This window comes from Pipra filicauda, unplaced genomic scaffold (genome assembly GCF_003945595.2).
Source record: "Pipra filicauda isolate LSUMZ 115617 unplaced genomic scaffold, ASM394559v2 scaffold18_size4552066_pilon, whole genome shotgun sequence".
In the NCBI taxonomy this organism is placed as follows: Eukaryota; Metazoa; Chordata; class Aves; order Passeriformes; family Pipridae; genus Pipra; species Pipra filicauda.
The window spans coordinates 3,423,834-3,431,404 of record NW_024104298.1 but is presented as its reverse complement, the minus strand read 5'-3'; the positions used below and the strand labels follow the sequence as shown (position 1 = coordinate 3,431,404).

The 7,571-nt window shown below is 38.8% G+C and overlaps 1 long non-coding RNA gene across 1 annotated transcript; it reads left to right on the top strand.

Moving 5' to 3' along the window:
* Positions 1-2,236: 2,236 nt before the first annotated feature.
* LOC120323052 lies at positions 2,237-6,842 on the top strand. The gene is made up of 2 exons (XR_005563134.1): positions 2,237-2,636; positions 6,729-6,842. It is a non-coding gene; the product is annotated as an uncharacterized LOC120323052 (long non-coding RNA).
* Positions 6,843-7,571: the final 729 nt, after the last annotated feature.

The window sequence follows — 7,571 nt, the reverse complement described above, 5'->3', positions numbered from 1 at the left end:
TACAAAAACAGAGATTAACTCTGCCTTCTTGAGATATGAAGCACTAGCTGTTACAGACCTGGTTTATCACTGTCTTATACCAATTTTATGCTGGTATAAAAACAGGATGATGGAGCTGTGCTGAATAGCCCTAAGTATGCATCTCTTCTGTTCTGTCATATACTCTCACAGGCATAAAACAAGCTAATAATTGAGAAAATCAAAGAAAAACCTACTAAAAATGAAATGGTAGAAATGTCAGGTGCGGGGGAAGAGAATCATTATGTTCCTTGATCAATGCACTTTTACTGCAATGATCCAGCCTGAGGGCAACAAAAATTTATTGAAAATATTAATTTTCAGCAAGATAAAGGCCTTTTGCAAAGCAGCATTAAAATGTCTTTGATAAGTAATTAAACAAGCCTGAAAGTTTCTTAAACACTCCAGAGTTAAACACACGCCTTACATATTTGACCATCTCCATCTTATCACATTATTTAATGATTGCAGCTCTTTGAACCCTGTTCTGTTATTATAGAGCTTGTTGTGCAGCACTTTATTGGTTTAGGAGACACTTTGATTCACAGTGATTTACTCACAGAACAATATTCAAGAGAAACAAGCGTGTGGCCCGCTCTATAACAGCAGCACATTGCAAAATCTATCTTCTCCACGATGCATGGGTTCACACCATGAGAATTCATATTTCTTCTTTAAAATTATACGGGTCTTTCTCAAGTGTAAAAGGCATTAGGAAGTGCACTTGAAAACACTCTGGAGTTCAGGAAATGCCAAGGAACCTCATTTCTAAGCGTGTTTATTTGCACAGAAATGTCAATATGCAGAATGACTGCTGGGCTAGAACAATGCAGGAAAAGAGCCTCCAGAAAGGGGGCCAGCATGGCTGGAGTGAGCATATTGTGAGGAAAGTACACCTTGCATGGTAGCAGGACTTTCAAATAATGACTTCATTTAATTCCATCTGTGATCAGTTAATCTTAACTATTTAAAATATTCCTCATGAGATTGCTTCAAAGAAATATTTGGCTTGCATTAAGTCAGTAATAATCAGTGGCAATCTCACTTTTACAGTAAATGTGCACGAAGTTTATGAGCAACTACACAGTGGGACATAAAGATATCTATTTGTAATTTCCAATTTTTATGAGTTTTCTCAGGAAAAAAAAAATAAAAAAAACCCCACACAAAACCCAACTTTTGTGAAGCCTATTTACCCAAGTAGATACCTATATACATTCATTTACTGTAAGCAAAAACAGACTTATGTCATCTGTAATGTTTACTTTGATTAACTATAGATTGTTTGCCCTTTGATTGCTGCTAATGTTCTGTGGAACCATTTGTTTTCCTGCAGAGTTAATGTATTAAGGGACAAGGTATTGCCTCTTTTTTTTTTAATTTTTTTTTTTTTTTAATTTAAAAGGTATTTTTGTTTAAAAGGGAAAAAAAATCCCAAACAAACACATTTCCCAGTCTCTCACCTGTTCACTGTAGGAGTGTGCATGAACACAGACACGTGGGATATGGAGCTTATTAAGGAATAAGGGAGAATACTTTTGTGAGGAGCATCCTGATACATTATTGGCGAAAAATCACTTGTCCCTCAGGACACACAGCACTTGTTTCTATTGGTAAAACCTGGAGGGAACCTGTTCTAAGTTTACCTACTATTTATCCTGAAAGGTTTTAATAAAGACTTAATTGTAAAAGGGTTCCCAAGTAATGAGTTGTGGATGGTGAATGTATCCCAATCCAAGGAAAATAACAATTCTGCCGCATATTTCAGAATCTTTGGGATTAAGAAGGTGGCCAGGGGAATTTATGAAAAGCAGTGTAAATAAATACATCAAGATGTGATCATTTGGAAGTTGTTTCTCATAATTGCTCTTTCCTCTCCTTTTTGCCTTATTTATTGCTCCCCATTGCACAGCCCAGACTATTTTCTTTTGCAAAAGCTGGGCAGTCTGTGAGCTAGTGCAGAGACACAGCTTGGGATGGGCTGGTCCCACCTTGACGCACTCAAAGGGTTTCAGCCTTCCTGGAGAACCCTCCAAACATGCCTTCTCTGGAGAAATCAAAAAATGAAGGCTCGGGATGTCGATGTTAAGAGAGATGCAGTCCCTGTTGCGGGTGGGGGCTCCATCACCCTACAACGCTGCTCAGGTGATGATCTTCCTTCCTTTGCTTTCCGTGGAGGAGCTTTTTGACAACAGGCTTTTTTCCACCTGAGAAATGGAAGCAGCTCTGCCGTTGATCTTTCCCACCGGAGGTTTCCGACGGCAGCTGTGCTGCAGCGGCACTGCAGAGCTTGAGGAGTCCACTGCTCTCACACCACAGAGACAGGGAAAGGCACGTGGGCTTGGAGAGCCTTTCGAGAGACTCTTGAACCTGAACTTGGTTGCCTCTGTGCCTGTTGTGAATGAAAGCAAAGAGCCCATTGGTCCTGACAAAACTCACATTGCAGGAAAGGGAGTTTAAATCCTGAGCATGTTTTGCTTCAAGGCTATGCAGACACCTCCATTTGGTCACTGCTCTGTCTTTTTATTCCAGCACTGTTGTAGGAATGTAAATCAGGACCAAGAAGGAACAAAATGGCTTCTGTTCCTAAGTAGATGCTTAAGTTATGGCCATCAAATGTAAGTTTTAATTATCATTCAGATAATTGAGTACTAACATTTTTTGTCTTTTGTTTCAGGCTGTAATTATCTCATTTTACACCTTTATGGTCACTGCTTGTTTTCATGGGCAGATTTTGTGCAGTCCCTCACACTGAGTTAAAAAACCATCTGAAATTACTAGCACCATAATTAGGACTGGAACTAGGAACAGCTCTCCCTAATAATTACTGATATGCTTAGTAACTGTAATTTATGTTGGCCTTTATCACCATGACTTTTACAAAAAGCAAACAAACAAAAACAGGTCAGCATCCCCATACTTCCTTTTTGCCAAACCTGTCCCCTCCCCTACTGGTTTCTATGAGCTGTGGCCACGCAATGGGAAAGCTGTGACCTGAGCAAAAGTACTTTAAACAATTAAAAAAATGTGATTTTTTTTTCCCCAAAAAATAAGTTTTTATATTTGGGGGAGTTGCAAGCTTGCTTTTTGAGAGCTAATTGTATAAAACCCCAGATGTTTCACGTTTAAATCACTTTCTATGAGCCATGAGGTCTGGTGATGCACTCAGGCAGGTCCTAAGGTTTACAGGCTTGGGACCATCTGTTAGAATATCCATATGTTGTCACTCTGTCCTTTCAGTGATGATTCAGACATTAAAAAATTCTCACTTTTATGATTTGCCTTTCAATGTGTTTTACATTAATATTAAGATACAAATAAAATCCAGAAAGTTAATACATATATATGAGCATATCATTAATACCAATGTTGAATGACTAAGTAAGATAAGAGTTCTTTTTCTCCTCCCTTGCATTTTCATGGAATAAGAAACTGGTAATATGCCTGAAAAACCTCCTTTATAATGTTGCTTCACAATCACTGACTAGAGAGATCAGAACATTTCCTGAAATAATGTGGTTTGCACAAAGTCACAGTAGAGATCAAATGGGAGAATTGCACCATGTCCCAGTTGAGATATGTGAGTCTTTTGACCACTAAATTTTCTCTTTTGTAATTTTGAATATTTCCTCCAAAGGAACATAATCAAGATACCTCCATATATTTTATCGTGCATACATCTGTATTTATATACATACCCATATATACAGCAAGTGCAAAGATTTTGGTTGTTTCAGATGCAACCTCAAAAGCAAAGTTACTTCAGAAAATTAACCCATAGTAAAATGTTGTAATTTTTCTTTGAAGCGTAAGAAAGTGTGAATAAAGATTAGATTTAGAAAAACAAAAATTACAATGGAAAAATGTGCTGCAACAGTAAGCAAGTGTTTTTTTATCACAGTTGTGGTTGGATAGTCACCTACAGGCAGTGTGGTAGGTGTCCTTGAACACCACCGAGTTCTGCATGCCAGTGGCTCCATCCTTTTCTCATAATTGTTAACTGAAATGTATAGGAAGGTAAATTAAATAAAATAAAGGAAATATCAGAGTATCAGTTGTAATAGGCCACTGTAAGCCATAGAGCCACAACGTGTTGTCTGGCTTACAGTGTATCCAAAGTTCATCTGGAAGTTGAAAGGGGCCGCAGGAAGACATCTAATACACCTGAGTGATAACAATGTAAATCAGGTTTTGTGGTAATTAAGGTATGTGTGGTGAAAACAGAGGCAGATCCGTGTTTAGATTAGTGAGTTATGCGAGATATGGTAGGTGCTGAAACCTCAAGAATCGATTGCCAAATTTGTTGTTATTCCCGTTCAGGGCAGATATCTTGGAGTATGAGAAGAGTCATCCAGCAGCATTTCTCTCAACATGTACCAGTGTAATGATTAGTAAAACATCTGAAAACATGCTGTGCAGCCCTCTGTAGGACTGACTGCTGACATGGCCCAATAATTTTGTCTTATATTTTCTCTTTTACCTCCTGGTCTCCTAAAATGATATTCTTCCACTTTTTTTTGTCCCAACCCCCTGATTTTGAAGACTGAAATGAAATATGTGACGCAGCCTTCAGTTCTCTGGGTCATTAGGAATATTCACTTGCTGAGAGTTAATCACACATCAAAGAGGCATTGAATGGTCATTTTAACCCTGCGACACTCTGGCATATACTGAAGAAAACTGCATTGGCAAGGATCAGTGTTATTCACAATGTTATCTTCCCAGCTTTGCTTATGGCAGGAACCTATGCTTTTAATTTATCATAGTTCACTTCTGAAGCCTGGTGTTGTCATGTAAAGCCAAGCAGAGCAGATGTTGTTATGACGATGATTATTAACATTATTATTGATGTTGTTTGTAAATGAAAGCCTGTTCAGGAGAGCAGTTACATGCCTGCTTTAGTCCCGTGGAGCTGAAAGGACCACTGAGCTCCCTGTGCTTGTTTAAAGGCTGTTTTAAATAGGGATGAACCTGAACATACGTTTAAGTGCTTCACTGAACTGGAGCCTACGAGAAGTATGGAGAGTCTCATTTTCTTCACGGGGCAAACCTTTGTTCATTCCAGCCAGACCATGCAGGCATAAATCACGCTGAGCAGCCGAAGAGGTATCTCCCTGCATAAATTCCCGGATTGCTCAAACTTAACACCTAATTACAGAGCTGTGAACCCAGATACACTGAAGGCGGTTTGAAAGGCTGCCTGAAACATCATGGGTTGAGATGCCTTTGTCGGGAGCATTGTGCTGTGATGTGTAACGTGGGTAGATTCCTGTGGGATGTTGACAGTTTGTGGGAAATGCATGTAGGAGGAACTGGGTTACAAAGACCAGGGGGTTTAAATTTTTTTCTCTCTCTCTCTCTCTCATTGTACTGTATGTGGGCTTGGAGATTTTTTGGGGGTTTGGTTTGGTTTGTTCACTTTTTAAGGTATGGGGAAGGAAAAGCTTTTGGTTTTGGACAAATCTGGCCGCTACGTGCAGCATGTCATGAGTCACTTGTTCCTGAAGGTTCGATACTACACTGGTCTTACCCTCCCAAAAGGATGCTGGTTGATGCTCCTGAAAGCTCTTTTGTTCCTTTTTTTTTTTTTTCTCATGGCGTTTATATTGAGTGATAATCACTTGAAAAGCTACGGATTTATGTAATAAATTAATTAGCTCTGCAATATTTCCTCCACTCTCTGCCTGCCAGTCTGTCTCTGCTGGGACTTGTTCAGGTTTTTTCCAAACAGTTACAAATAGCTCTCGGTATTATTATTTGCTTTTAAATAATCTGTCAGGAAAATATTTTTTTTCCCCTTTCACACCAGAAGAGGATTTTTTTCCTCTCTGTTATTCTGGCCTGAGGCACAGGGCAGGCATGCTTTGGGTCTGCACTGGCAGTGGGTTTTCAACATGCAAACATGCAGAATTTAAACTTCACTGGCTTACAGCAGTGCAAGGAAAAGTCCAGAAGCTTTGCCATTGTAAAAGGATGAATTTTACCTTCATGAACAGCTTGTCACTAGTATCAACAGGGCATGAGATATCATATCCAAAGTAGTAATGCCACTAGTTATAGAAAAACAAATTTCATGGCACTCTCCCTCCCATACTTTCCTCTCCTGAATGTATGCTGGAATTGGCATATGATATCAGACCAGGATCTGTTTAATCTAAAGATGATGTATACACAACTTCTTGAAAAATATTTCTTGGGTTTAATGAATTTGCATATTCTAATTTTCTTTATAAGTGTTTAGTCCATTTTAATGCTCCTATAACAAAGAGTACAGAGAATAATTTTGTATTTGTGTTGTGAGAAAAAATGCAGTCTTTTATCATTCCTTATGGATTTTAATCATGTAATGTTTCCACTTTTTGAATGAGAGAAACATTGAATAGGAGCACAGGATATTTCATTTGTATTAGAGTCATCATATTGCAACCTCTAATATATTCCCTCTTATTTCATCTTTAAATTAAATGAACCTAATCCTTTTTATCTTTTCACATAGAAAATTCTTCATTCCTCTACTTATTTTAATTATTTTTTATCTGAATCCCCTCTGCTACTGTATTATCTCCTCCAAATGCACTGACCAAAGCTGAACACAGTGTGCCAGTTGGCAGTGTATTATTCATTTACCTATCACATTATACTGTTTATAATGTTTTCCTCCCTGTGTCTTTCGCCTCATAATACATAATTTGTCTTTTTTTCTCCCACAGATTACATAGTCTGCAGAAGCTTTCCTGCAGAGTTGTCATCAGGAGTGATCCAATCCTTTTTCAGACTGTCACAGTTTATAAGTCAATAAAATATCTGTGACTTTCCAAACTCTTCTTACTGATTGTCATTGCTTTTCATTTATCAGCATGTACTGGGCTGACATTCTCCTGTAAGGGTTGTCACCATGTTTTTCCTCAATTTTAGCCAATACTTTACTGTGTTCAGTTTTTGGCCCTTCACTACAAGAAAGACATTGATGTGCTGGAGTGAGTCCAGAGAAGGGCAACAGAGCTCGGGAAGGGTCTGGAGCACAAGCCTGGTGAGAAGCAGTTGAGGAAGCTGGGGGAGTTTAACTCGAAGAAAAGGAGGCTCAAGGGAGACCTTATCACTCTCTACAACAACCACTGAAGGGAGGTTGTAGCCAGGTGGGGATTGGTTTCTTCTTCCAAATAAAAAGGGATCTACCAAGAGGAAAGAGTCTCAAGTTGCACTGGATATTAGGAAAAAATTCTTCACAGAAAGGGTTTTCAAGCATTGAAACAGGCTATCCTGGTGGAGTCACAAACCCTGGAGGTGTTTAAAAGAACAATGATTGGTCTTCTATATAATAAATTACTATATATTAAAGTGTAAATGTGGCACCTGGGGACATGGTTTAGTGGTGGACTTGGGAGTGCTGGGTTAACAATTGAACCAGATGATCTTAGATGTCTTTTCCAACTCAAATGGCTCCAGGATTCTGTGTGTTGTGTCTGTGTGTTGTTCTGAAGATGCTCCCACATAACTGCATAGCTTTTTCCTGGGTTCATTCCCATCAACAGCCCTGCTAGAAGACATGGGAC